We start from the raw sequence: 15039 nt of genomic DNA, 5'->3' as shown, positions 1-15039 counted from the left end.
CATATCTTTCCCTCCCCCCCTCTCTCTGCATTCCGCAGGGATCGCTCACTACACAACTCCCTTGTCCATTCGTCCGCCCCATCCCTCCCCACTGATCTCCCTCCTGGCACTTATCCGTGTAAGCGGAACAAGTGCTACACATGCCCTTACACTTCCTCCCTTACCACCATTCAGGGCCCCAAACAGTCCTTCCAGGTGAGGCATCACTTCACCTGTGAGTCGACTGGGGTGATATACTGCGTCCGGTGCTCCCGATGTCGCCTTTTATATATTGGTGAGACCCGACGCAGACTGGGAGACCGCTTTGCTGAACATCTACGCTCTGTCCGCCAGAGAAAGCAGGATCTCCCAGTGGCCACACATTTTAATTCCACATCCCATTCCCATTCTGACATGTCTATCCACGGCCTCCTCTACTGTAAAGATGAAGCCACACTCAGGTTGGAGGAACAACACCTTATATTCCGTATGGGTAGCCTCCAACCTGATGGCATGAACATTGACTTCTCTAACTTCCGCTAGGCCCCACCTCCCCCTCGTACCCCATCTGTTACTCTTTTTTATGCACACATTCTTTCTCTCACTCTCCTTTTTCTCCCTCTGTCCCTCTGAATATACCTCTTGCCCATCCTCTGGGTCACCCCCCCCCGTCTTTCTTCCCGGACCTCCTGTCCCATGATCCTCTCGTATCCCCTTCTGCCTATCACCTGTCCAGCTCTCGGCTCCATCCCTCCCCCTCCTGTCTTCTCCTATCATTTTGCATCTCCCCCTCCCCCTCCAGCTTTCAAATCCCTTACTCACTCTTCCTTCAGTTAGTCCTGACGAAGGGTCTCGGCCTGAAACATCGACTGCGCCTCTTCCTATAGATGCTGCCTGGCCTGCTGCGTTCACCAGCAACTTTGATGTGTGTTGCTTGAATTTCCAGCATCTGCAGAATTCCTGTTGTTTGAAATTATAGACCTGTTAGCTTGACATCGGTGGTTGGGAAGTTGTTGGAGTCGATTGTCAAGGATGAGGTTACAGAGTACCTGGAGGCATATGACAAGATAGGCAGAACTCAGCATGGATTCCTTAAAGGAAAATCCTGCCTGACAAACCTATTACAATTTTTTGAGGAAATTACCAGTAGGCTAGACAAGGGAGATGCAGTGGATGTTGTATATTTGGATTTTCAGAAGGCCTTTGACAAGGTGCTACACATGAGGCTGTTTAACAAGATAAGAGCCCATGGAATTACAGGAAAGTTATATACGTGGATAGAGTGTTGACTGATTGGCAGGAAACAGAGAGTGGGAATAAAGGGATCCTATTCTGGTTGGCTTCCGGTTACCAGTGGTGTTCCGCAGGGATCAAGTGTTGGGGCTGCTTCTTTTTACATTGTACATCAACGATTTAGATTATGGAATAGATGGCTTTGTGGCTAAGTTTGCTGACGATACGAAGATAGGTGGAGGGGCCGGTAGTGCTGAGGAAACGGAGAGTCTGCAGAGAGACTTGGATAGATTGGAAGAATGGGCAGAGAAGTGGCAAATGAAGTACAATGTTGGAAAGTGTATGGTTATGCACTTTGGCAGAAAAAATAAACGGGCAGACTATTATTTAAATGGGGAAAGAATTCAAAGTTCTGAGATGCAACGGGACTTGGGAGTCCTCGTACAGGATACCCTTAAAGTTAACCTCCAGGTTGAGTCAGTAGAGAAGAAGGCGAATGCAATGTTGGCATTCATTTCTAGAGGAATAGAGTATAGGAGCAGGGATGTGATGTTGAGGCTCTATAAGGCGCTGGTGAGACCTCACTTGGAGTACTGTGGACAACTTTGGTCTCCTTATTTAAGAAAGGATGTGCTGACATTGGAGAGGGTACAGAGAAGATTCACTAGAATGATTCCGGGAATGAGAGGGTTAACATATGAGGAACGTTTGTCCGCTCTTGGACTGTATTCCTTGGAGTTTAGAAGAATGAGGGGAGACCTCATAGAAACATTTTGAATGTTAAAAGGCATGGACAGAGTGGATGTGGCAAAGTTGTTTCCCATGATGGGGGAGTCTAGTATGAGAGGGCATGACTTAAGGATTGAAGGGCGCTCTTTCACAACAGAAATGCGAAGAAATTTTTTTAGTCAGAGGGTGGTGAATCTATGGAACTTGTTGCCACGGGCAGCAGTGGAGGCCAAGTCATTGGGTGCATTTAAGGCAGAGATTGATAGGTATCTGAGTAGCCAGGGCATCAAAGGTTATGGTGAGAAGGCAGGGGAGTGGGACGAAATAGGATAAAATGGATCAGCTCATGATAAAATGGCGGAGCAGACTTGATGGGCCGAATGGCCTACTTCTGCTCCTTTGTCTTATGGTCTTATGGTCTAAAAGGTTGACACAATATTGTGGTCTGAAGGGGGTCTGTACTGTCCTGTAGTTTTCTATAGTCTATGTTGTCTGTTCTACATCCTTCCCTGAACAGTCGGGACACTTCGTTGCAGAATTTCAAATCGTTGGTTAGGCTCCACATGTTTAAGGCAAAAGGAAGGAGTTTTAAAGGGGAGCTGAGAGGTGTTTTTTTCACACCTAATGTGGTAGATAACTGGAAAGTGCTACAGGAGGGGGCATAGAATCAGATAGAATTATGACGTTTAAGAGACATTAATACAGGCAGTTAAATAGGCCAAATATAGAAGGATGTGGTCCTGATGTGGAAAAGTGGGAGAGTATAGATGGGCAAAAGGGAAAAAAAACACAGAAATAGTGAGCAGAAAGACGCGTTTCTGTGCTGCACAATTCTGATTTTAGTGAGCCATATCAGTACTTATTCATTTTATAGAAATTATTTCTAGTTTTATTAGTTTCTGCTTCAGAATTGGGTTCATTGTCACTGGCATCTGTTATGAAGTTTGTTGTTTTGCAGCAGCGGCACAGCGTGTTACATAAAGATTTACCGTACGTTACAAAATAAATAGTGCAAAAAGACAAATAACGAGGTGGTGTTCATGGGTTCATGAACTGCTCACAAGTTCACCAGATTGACCCCTGGGATGGCAGGACTTTCATATGAAGAAAGACTGGATGAACTGGGCTTGTACTCGTTGGAATTTAGAAGATTGAGGGGGGATCTGATTGAAACGTATAAGATCCTAAAGGGATTGGACAGGCTAGATGCAGGAAGATTGTTCCCGATGTTGGGGAAGTCCAGAACGAGGGGTCACAGTTTGAAGATAGAGGGGAAGCCTTTTAGGACCGAGATTAGGAAAAACTTCTTCACACAGAGAGTGGTGAATCTGTGGAATTCTCTGCCACAGGAAACAGTTGAGGCCAGGTTATTGGCTATATTTAAGAGGGAGTTAGATATGGCCCTTGTGGCTACGGGGGTCAGGGGGTATGGAGGAAAGGTTGGGGTGGGGTTCTGAGTTGGATGATCAGCCATGATCATACTGAATGGCGGTGCAGGCTCAAAGGGCCGAATGGCCTACTCCTGCACCTATTTTCTATGTTTCTATGTTTCTATAATGGTGCCATGACCATGATTGTTCTTGGCAAGTTTTTCTACAGAAGTGATTTGCCATTGCCATCTTCTGAGCAATGTCTTTACAAGGTGGCGGACCCCAGCCATTAATCAATATTCTTCAGAGATTATCCGCCTGGCATGAATACTCACATAACCAGAACTTGTGATATGCACCATATGTTCATACAACCATCCACTACCTGCTCATGGCTTCACACAACCCTGATCAGGTGGGCATGCGGAGCGGGGCTAAGCAGGTGCTACACCTCGCCCAAGGGTGACCTGCAGGCTAGCGGAGGGAAGGAGTGCCTTACACCTCCTTTGATAGAGACATATCTCCACCATGTTAGCCAAGCCCTCACATAGATGTGTTTAATAATGATGATGTCCTCATTGCAATTCTTAACGTAGCCAGTTACAGGTCTCTCCTATTCATCAATGTTAATATGATGGTCATCTGTAGCCACTTCCCTGAACATGTAGCAGTCCTTGTTTTCAAAACAGTCCCATACTGCTGAGGTTGCTCCTTCAGGCTCCTGAGCCTCCTCCCCAATTGCAGAGACACAAAGAGGGCATGATCTGGATGTTGGGGAGCTTTATTGATGGGTGCTGCCCTTTTGAGGCAGTGCCTCTTGTAAATGTCCTGGATGCTGGGGAGAATCGTGCCCATAATAGAGCTGGCCGAGGCATTAGAGACTGCATACCAGGCTGTGATGCAACTGATCAAAATTACCTCCACCATAGATCTACGGAGAGTTGCAAGAGTCATTGATGATGTTCCAAATCTCTGCAAACTTCTAATATTTTATATAATTACTAGAATTTATAATTTGATTGGTTGTCCGTCATTTCCAGCGATGTCAGAAGATACCTGAGCAGGAGAGCTTTTAAAAGGAAAAGGCCACTGCACTGGGGCAGTGTCACTCTGTTAACCCTGGAGGCCTGGCTCCAGTGTTCGGAGGAGTCATCACAACTGGACTATGACGACTTGGTTGCAGTGGATGACCACAACTTTTCTTTCACTTGTAATGCCCTTCACACTCCATGAAGCATTGCGCAGCCTCTTTCTTGGCCATTAGATCTCATTGTTGATCTCATCTGCCCAGTCTGCTGGAGCTGACTTTGGATGATAGAATAGGCATGTCCTTATCTCGTCTTGAAATGAAGCCTGCCAGCTGCCTTCACTTGGTTTAGCCTACCTGTAAAGATGGCGTGGCCAAGTGGTTAAGGCGTTCGTCTAGTGATCTGAAGGTCACTAGTTCGAGCCTTGCCTGAGGCAGCGTGTTGTGTCCTTGAGCAAGGCACTTAACCACACATTGCTCTGCGACGACACCAGTGCCAAGCTGTATGGATCCTAATGCCCTTCCCTTGGACAACATTGGTGGCATGGAGAGGGAAGACTTGCAACATGGGCAACTGCTGGTCTTCCATACAACCTTGCCCAGATCTGCGCCCAGGATACCTTCCAAGGCACAAATCCATGGTCTCACGAGACTAACAGATGCATATTTAAAAAAAAGATAGTGTAACAGGGTGTGGCCGCTGGTCCCATGCGGGTGAGAGCTGAGAGTCCTGTCAGGACCAAAGATGACTGAGATACTGCAGAAGGGACACGACAAGCCCCTTCAGAAAGTTTTCCCTACTTGGACACCCAATACACCTGCTGGACTTTATAATCTCCAGCTATATTTGAGGAAGGACGAGGTGTGAGACGGGTATAACACTGCACCATGATAAGAAATATATGCTCAATATACATTTTTTCATAATGTTGCTACATTCACTGTTTTATCTTCAGCGGTTTGATTGAAGGACAATTGGCAAGCAAGCGAGTTAGACCAGTGCGAAGATTTTAAAAGGACACCGTTTTTTCTTCAGTAGTTTGATTGAGGGACGACTGTGCAAGCATGTGGACCTCAGTGAGTTAGACCAGCTCAAAGAGTTTAAAAGGAGACAGTTTTTTCTTTAGCAGTTTGATCGAGGGCTGACTACGCAAGCGTGTGGACATCAGCCAGTTAGACCAACGCGAAGAGTTTAATAGGAGACAGCTTTATAGAGTGGACGCATGAGGAGTGGGTGACAGAGTAGAAGTAGACAGAGTAGGAGGGCTTTGGCTCAATGGGGCTTCGATGATAACAGGTCAAGATGAGGAAGGTTACCCGTGACAAATAGAAACAGGAGGTATGTCAGTGAGGCTGGTGTTCTGTACTGGGTGTCAGATGTGGGAAGTCCGGGAGACTCCCAGCCTCCCAGACGGCCACATCTGCACCAGGTGCATTGAACTGTAGCTCCTTAGGGACCAGGTTAGGGGACTGGAGCTGCAGCTCGATGACCTTCGTCTGGTCAGGGAAAATGAGAAGGTGGTAGAGAGGAGCTATAGGTAAGTAGTCACACCGGGGCCTCAGGAGACAGATAAGTGGGTAACAGTCAGGAGGGGGAAGGTCAAGAGTCAGATACTAGCGAGTACCCCTGTGGCTGATCCCTTAACGATAAGTACTCCGGTTTGAGTACTGTTGGTGCGGACAGCCTACCTGGTGGAAGGAACATTGGCCGTGCCTCTGGCACAGAATCTGGCCCTGTGGCTCAGAAGGGTAAGGAAAGGAAGAAGGAAGCAGTAAACGAGGACTCTATAGTTAGGGTGTCAGGCAGGCAATTCTGTGGACGCAGGAAGGAAACATGGATGGTAGTTTGCCTCCCAGGTGCCAGTGTCCAGGATGTTTCCGATCACGTCCACGATATCCTGAAGTGGGAAGGTGAATAACCAGAGGTCGTGGAACATATTGGTGCCAATGACATAGGTAGGGAAAGAGAGGAGATTCTGAAAACAGATTACAGTGAGTTAGAAAGGAAGTTGAGAAGCAGGATCTCAAAGGTAGTAATCTTGGGATTACTGCCTGTGCCATGCAACTGAGTATACAAAAAGAGTGAGGTGGAGGATAAGAGTGTGTCTGAGGGATTGGAGTAGGGGACAGGGATTCAGATTTCTGGATCATTGGGACTTCTTTTGGGGCAGGTGTGACCTGTACAAAAAGGATGGGTTGCACTTAAATCCGAGGGGGACCAATATCTTGGCAGGGAAGTTTGCTAAGGCTATTGGGGAGAGTTTAAACTAGAATTGCTGTGGGGTGGGAACCGAACTGAAGAGACGGAGGAAGGGACAGTTGACTCACAAATAGAGAAAGTTTGTAGGCAGTGTGAGACCGAGGATTGGCAGGTGATAGAGAAGGGATGCGCTCAGATTGATGGTTTGAGATGTGTCTATTTTAATGCAAGGAGTATCATGAACAAAGTGGATGAGCTTAGAGTGTGGATCAGTACTCGGAACTATGATTATGATGTGGCCATGACACTTTACTAGATTTTCTACATCCTTTGTGAACCATGGTTTGTACCTTACCATCCTTTTCCCGCTTCAATGGAAAATATCTATGCAGAATGCCATGAAAATGTTCCCTGAACATTTGCCACATTTATGCCGTGCATTTCCCTGAGAACATATGCTCTCAACTTATGCTCCCAAGTTCCTGCCCAATAGCATCATATTTCCCCCACCCAACTAAATGCTTTCCCAAATTGTCTGCTCCTATCCCTCTCCAGGGTGATGGTGAAGAAATAGAGTTGTGGTCACTACCTCCAAAATGCTCTCCCACTGAGAGATCTGACACTTGACCAGGTTCATTTCCCAATACCAGATCAAGTAAAGCCTCTCCTCTCGTTGGCTTATCTACATATTGCATAAGGAAACTTTCCTGAACACACCTAACAAACTTCACCCCATCCAAATCCCTCGTGCTAACAAGATGCCAGTCAATATTAGGAAAGTTAAAATCTTCCATCACAACAACTCTATTATTATTGCATCGTTCCAGAATCTGCTCCTCACTATCCTTGTTCCTGTTGGGGTGGGGGGGGGGTCTATAAAAACACCCAGTAGAGTTATTGCCACTTTCCTGTTCTGACTTCCACCCAAACTGACTCAGTTAACCATCCCTCCATGAATTCCTCCCTTTCTGTAGCCATGATACTATCCCTAAGTAGCAATGCCACACCCCAGCTCTTTTGCCTCCCTCTCTGTTCTTTTTGAAACATCTAAAGCCGGGCATACTCAGCAGCCATTCCTGCTCCTAGGACATCCAAATCTCTGTAATGGACACAACGTCATAGTTCCATGTATTGATCCATGCTCTTAGTTCATCCTCCTGGTTATTTGAGTTATTGTTACCTTCCTGTTAGCTTGAATCAGTCTGGCCATTCTTCTCTAACCTCTCTCATTAACAAGGCGTTTTCACCAACAGAATTGCCACTCACTGGATGAATTTGTTTTTTCACATCAATCTCTACAACTCAAGAGACTTGTGTGAAATTCCCAGGAGATCAACAGTTTCTGAGAAACTCAAACCACTTTGTCTGGCACCAAAAAATATTCTACAGTCAAAATCATTTAGATCACATTTCTTCCCCATTCTTATGTTTAGTCTAAACAACAACAGAACCTCTTGACCATGTTTGCATGTTTTTATGCGATGAATTGCTGCCACACAATTGGCTGACTAGATATTTGCATTAACGAGCAGGTATACAGGTGTACCTAATAAAGTGGCAACTGAGTGTATGTTACTACTTTGAGAACTACAATGAGAAGCATTGCTGGATCATAGGAACCTCCGCATCGTGCTCAATTATCAATTTCTGTTCTGTGGAGGACTGAAGTATTTTGACAGGTCTTGCGATCACACCACAAAATGAAAGCTTAACTTATCATTAAGTAATTATTGTTTGCAAACAGTAGAATATGAGTTATTAACACAAGAGACACGGCAGATGTTTGAAATCCAGAACAACACGCACAAAATGCTGGAGGAACTCAGCAGGTCAAGCAGCATCTCTTGTGAGGAATAAAGAGTCAATGTTTCAGGCCGAGACCCTTCATCAGGACTGTAAGTCATTAGCGAGTAGATCCCACTTTTTGAACCAGCCGCTGGTGTAGTGGCATCAGCACTAGACTTCGAGGCCAATGGGCCTGAGCTTGAATCCAGCCGGGTCCCAACCTAGGCAGCAGCAGTATCTGCACGGAAGAAAAGCCTGTCAATCTACTTCTGTATCTTGCCATGAAAACCCTGTGGACAACTACACTATCCATAGTGTCGCCATGAGTCAATGACAACTCGATGGCACACAACAACAACAAGAGATCCCACTTTAAACATTTAACTCAAGGCCATTATTTTCAAGCTGTCAGGACATTTGCCATAATTTAATATCAGATTGCTTAATTGGAAGTGAAACATAAGGAACTGGGACTGAGAAGGAAATGGATCAGCCATGATGAAATGGCAGAGCAGACTTGATGGGCCAAATGCTCCTATATCTTATCATCTATTTCTTTCTGATACTCTAAAACACACTTAAAACTTGTGTGGTTAACTCACATCTCGAAAGAAACTAAAAGTCTATGAAAAGAAAGCTCGAAGTCAGGGGCTAAAATCAGAAACCCAAATTGATTTAAACTTGTCCACTCTGAGATGAGGATCCAACAACCAATCTGCTCCCATGCAGCTAATTGGTTATTAATTATTTAATGAGACCATGTCTTTTATTTTCTCTAATGAAATTATGCCAAGTATTGCCTTTCTAGGAATCCTAGCGGGTGAACAACATGAGAAACGCTAAACCCTTAATGCATGAACTTTTAAGCCAATATTGAGTTCAGTTGTGATCGCCTCATTATAGGAAGGATGTAGAAGCTTCAGGGAGGGTGCAGAGGAGATTTACCAAGATTCTGCCTGTATTAGAGAGCATAAAGATAGATTAAGTGAGCTGAGACTTCCCTTTGGAGCAAAGGAGATTGAGTGTTGATTTCATAGATGTGTACAAGATGATAAGAAGCATAGGTGGAATAGATAGCCAGTGCAGAAATAGCTAATACCAGGAGACATAATTTTAAGATGATTGGAGGAACGTACAGGGGGGGTTGTCAGAGGTAATCTTTTACACAGAGACTGGTGGGTACATGGAATGTGCTGCCCGGGGAGGTGGTAAATTATGAAGCTCTGATGTCCATGAGTGATAAAAAATGGTTGTATGGATCTTAGAGTAAGTGAAAAGGTCAGCACAGCATCATGGGATGAAGGGCCAGCAGTGTGTTCTATATCCTATATGCGCTACCAGGTGCAAGAATGTTTCTTCCAAGCCTTAAACGTGTTCCAAACAGAAAGATTTGTTTCTGCCTCAGTGCTGTACAGAAAGAGCAGCTGGAGGAGATGGAACAGGCAAATATAATATTTAAAAGGCATTAGAAGAACTACATGACTAAGGAAAGAGTAGATGGATGTAAGCCAAATGCAGGTAAGTGGGATAAGCATAGATAGGTACTGTAGTTAGAATAGATGAGCTGGGCTGAAGCAATTTTTATTTGTATTGTGCTTCTCAATAATTCTATGATTTTCTGATTCGATGTCTTTCTCTGAGAAGACTGATGAACTGAGACTGTGGAGACCAGAGGTAAGCTGGCTGGCTATTTTCCATAATTTCTGACCAGTACTTTCAGGAGCATTTAGTCGTGAATGTGGAGACATCTAGAAACAATCTTTTGAACTACTTTGCAGCTCTGCTCATATAGACAGCTAATAATACCTGAGACATATAGTGTATTGCTTGGAATAGACTTGAGAGTGAAGGAAATAAATGAGGTTTCATACTGTGTGGTAAATAATGTATGTTCCTGTTGTGAAACACGTTGCTTATGGAGGATTAGTTCAAATGAAATATTCACAGTCTCAAAAGAAAATTGACTATGTATCTGATATGTAAGGATTTAATTGGCAAAAATGTCATTATCCTTTCAAATGCGCAAAGCATTTCATCTCAGGCTTCACATAACCTTGGGTTTCAATTAAACTTGCATCTACTTCCCTTCAGACTGTTTGAATGTGGGTCTTGTATAGTTACAGTAAGCTCAAAATCAAATTCACACACTTTAGAAATTATATTTGAATGGCAGGAAATGGATGAGAATGCTATATTTTTGCTTCAAAAGATGTTAAGGAAAATGCAGTAATCTAAGACTCGACAATATATTTCATTTATTAGCTCATCAGCTCATCTGAGAAATATTCTACACAAAAGCATTAAAAAAGGGAGCTGTGTACTCTATAAGCCCTTTGGTGCTTGTTCCACACTAGAATTCTTTGTTCTCACTCCAGTCTCCTGTTTGATCCTCATAATTGTTCATTCCCCAGAAGTATCTCTTAGCCACGAATATAGTTAATTGTGTAACATGTACAGCACGTTTCAAAGGTACATTTAATGTCAGAGAAATGTATACAATATACATCCTGAAATGCTTTTTCTTCACCACCATCTATGAAAACAGAGGAGTGCCCCAAAAGAATGAACGACAGTTAAATGTTAGAACCCCAAAGATCCCCCCCGCTCCCCTCCCTCCCTCCCGCGCATAAGCGACAGCAAGCAACATTCCCCCCTCCCCCCACCGGCAAAGAAAATCATCGGCACCCACCACCAAGCACTCAAGTGTGAGCAAAGAAACAGCAAAGACACAGACTTGCAGAACTCCAAAGACTACTTGTTTACCCAGTATTTGACATACCACAGGCTCTCTCTTTCCCTAATAAGGGAGAAAGAAATGTCTCTGTTTCACAGCAAGAGGGGAGACATAACAAACAATTCGCTGGTGTACAATGTTAAAAGTCCATTACGTCGCTTTTTCCGAGCTCTGTACCTAAAGGTCTCGAGACTCTGGGCACACAGCCTTAGATCTTCCATCTCCCATGACACACCGATTTCCTGCTGAGACACCGACCTTCGATCCCTGTCTCCAGAGCCATGAGATCTCTACCCTCCGAAGGAGAGTTGAGCTCTTTGGCCGTGCCCTTGGATGCCGAATAGTCCTGCAAAGAACCATAGTCAGCATGTAACTCCAGATCAGGATCTTCAAAAACACCCTGAAAGGGAAAAATAGTGATATTGAAGATGGAAATAGAGCTGTTTCTGAAGATGCAAGCAGAGGAGTTGCCGTTAGGCGCCATTAATCCTCCATGTATCTCTTGAATACAGAATGCCAAGAATTCACAACTTAATATAATATGTCCCTTAAAATAAACTATACTTGAAGGCAGAATATAAGGCAATGTTCTTAGCAGTGTGGAGGGATAGAAGGATCTTAGGATTCAAGTTCATAGATTCCTCAAAGCTGCCGCAAAAGTTGATAATGTGCTTAAGAAACTGTACGATGTGTTGGCCTTCATTGGATGGAGGTTTAAGAGCTGAGTAGCAATGGTGCAGTCCGATAAGTCTCTAGTTAGACTACACTTAGTGTACTATGTTCAGTTCTGATTGCCTCATCATAGGAAGGATATAAGTCTTTGGGGAGGGTGCAGAAGAGGGTTACGAGGATGCTGCTTGGGCCAGTGAGCATGACTTATGAAGATATATTGAGAGAGCTAGTGCTTTACCTTTTGGAGAGAAGGAAGATTAAAGGTGTCTTGACAAAGGCGTATTAGAAGATATGAGTAGGTTAAAAGGTTGGCACAACTTCATGGGCCGAAGGCCCTGTACTGTGTGTAATTTTTTATGTTCTGTGTTCTTCATATTAATCTTCATTGGGTGGGAAATGTCCACCCTGAATCAGTGTTCACCAGCCCTCTTCAAAAAGCAGCATGGCCTGATTTTACGGAAAAGAAAGTACCGAGAGGGTTTTAGCAACCAGAGATTCAGCCAGCAGCACCGTTCACTTGAATAATTAATGTTCAGTCTCCCATGTATTTGCTCTTTTGATATAACTGATACAGCAGCTACTACACACTTTTTGCAAGCTTATGGAAAGTAAGCAAGAAGTTGGTTCTGACTTTGCCTTAGGGAGTTAATTAGCTGGCTACTCTCTGTGTAGTTGATGAACAGCAGTAGACTTTGCAATAAGCAAAGGGTAATATTTTCATTTCTTAGAATCACAGAGGTTTATAGCAAAGGGGGAAACATTATATTCATATTAGTTGGAAAAGGAGGATATGGCCAAATTCTGGTACTTAACCCTGGTTCCATAGCCTCATGGTTAAGGCCACTAAAAATGATACCACCTTTTAAGGTGCAGTGTGTTCGACACCATCACCCTTTCAGGGAAGAGAACAAGGCCCTGAACATTTAATTGGTGAAAATATTTCCATAGTTCTAAAATTTCTATCTATGAAATTAAATTAGATCAATGCACCACCTCCCTAACCATCCCTTTCAAATTGATCACCTTTCTGCAAATGGAAGAAGATTTCTAATTTTACATACTTTGGCTAAATCTTCAGTTAGCATCCTTTCATCTCCTAGAACATAAGGACAGCACAGTAGCCTAGTGGTTAGCACAATGCCCTATAGCGCAGATGACCAGAATTCAATTACTGTTGTTGTCTGTAAGGAGTTTGTACATTCACCCCGTGACTCCGTGGCTTTCCAATGGGTGCTCCGATTTCCTTCCACAGTCCAAATACGTACCGGTTACTAGGTTAATTGGTCATTGTAAATCGTCCTGTGACTAAGCTTGGATTAAGTCGGGGAATTGACGGGTGCTGTGACTCGAAAGGCTGAGAGGGCCTACTACACGCTGTATCTCAATAAAATAAAGAAAAGAAAATCGAACATGGAACATTACAGCACAGTACAGGCCCTTCAGCTTATGATGTTGCAGCGGCATTTTAACCTACTCTAAGATCAACCTAACCCTTCCCTCCTGCATAGTCCTCCATTTTTCTATCATATATGAGACAATCTAAGAGTTTCTTAACTGTCTCAAATGTATCTGCCTCTACCACCACCCCTGGCAGGGTGTCCCGCACCCTGTGACACTCTATGATAACCTCCACCCCCTATACTTTCTTCCAATCAGCTCAATATTAACCATTTCCACACTGGAAAAAGTCTTTGACTATCCAATTCAATGATTCATTTTAAGGCTGACCGCCTGAAGCAACATCCTCATAATTGACCCTGTGATCCCCCTCGAGTACACACAGATACTTTTCTGGAAGAATAAGCAAAGAAGGAAGTTCAGAAGCAAACTGTGGGAGACTTCCTGGCATCCAGTCAGCAATCAGAATCAGACATTAACTTCATTCAATGTGATATATGGTTATTCGAGCTACCGTTGCCTTCTGGTAAGATGGCAATGGGCTCGAAGGCAAAGGCTTCTATGGGGCCAACCAAATGTGTTATTGTCTTTTTTAAAATGTATTTTTAATGATTGCAAGACCCTGCTGGCCATTTAGAACTTAAAGTATTGCAAGTCTACCCCTTGGTGTGGACCATGTTTCTGACTGCAACAGAATGGTGTGGGAGTTGATGCACAAACACAGTGTGCAGTCTAACAGCGAATGATTGTCTCGGTTACTTTTCCTGTGATCGCAAGACCTTTCTCGACATTGGTAATGTGGAATGATGCATGTCCAGTTCACTGGTTTATTGGCAAATGGCAGGGATGTTGTGTGGCCTTGACCTTGGCAAAGATTAGGTGTCATGCGGCAGTGTTGCTGGCTTGCAGTCATCCAGGAAAGAGCTGTCAGAGGTAGAGTGGTGCAGTGTCCATTCTGGCAGTGCCGATGTTGTTCTCCAGGGTTTGCTCAGCAAAAGGCAAGCTGTATTGTGTTCAAATGCAGACTGCTGCAACATTCATGGACTTGAGGACTTGGACTATTTTTTTGTGTGACTGTATTTTACTGCTATTTTATATACGTAACAGGTGCGTTATGCTGTGCGTGACTGCTGCTACTGTGTTTTGCACCTTGGCCCTGCCCCAGAGTAACACTGTTTCGTATGCCTGTGATCATGGTCATTCATATATGGTTGAATTGCAATTTAAACTTAAACTCAAAATTAAACTTGAACTTGAACTTTCTGTCAGTTTGAACCAGTCTTATCATTCTCCTCCGACATTTCTCATTAACAAGGTGCTTTTGCCCACAGAATTGCCACTCAGTGGATATTTTTCTCTTTTTTTTTTGCACCATTTTCTGCAAACTCTAGAGATTGTACGTGAAAATCCCCAGAGATCAGCAGTTTCTGAGATACTTAGACCATCCCATCTGGCAACAATCATTCCATGTTAAAAGTTCTCTTAGATCACATCTCTTTCCCATTCTGATGCTTTGTCTGAACAAGCTCTTGACCATGCCTGCATGCTTTTATGCGTTGAGTTACTGCCACAAGATTGGCTGATTAGATATTTATATTGATGAACAGGTATACAGGTGTACCTAATAAAGCAGCTACTGATTGTAATCATTTGAGAGACCAAGAGGGAATTCTTTGCCTGAGATTTAATTGAGAAATGGAATTCAAGCAGAAATACATTAGCATTACCTGTATGGGTAATTAACACAGGACGGAATGGTCTGTTCCAAAGCTGTAATTTCAATGTAATTTCACATATTAGATCATATGCAAATACATTTTGACTGGTGAGTTCATCTTAAGTTGATTTTTCATTAGTTAATGTTTAATAGAATATGAATAGGTGTTTTTTGTTTGCAGAACTTTGTTAAATG

The sequence above is a fragment of the Mobula hypostoma genome, chromosome 5 (assembly GCF_963921235.1).
Source record: "Mobula hypostoma chromosome 5, sMobHyp1.1, whole genome shotgun sequence".
NCBI lineage: Eukaryota > Metazoa > Chordata > Chondrichthyes > Myliobatiformes > Myliobatidae > Mobula > Mobula hypostoma.
Note: the sequence above shows the minus strand (reverse complement) of the source record.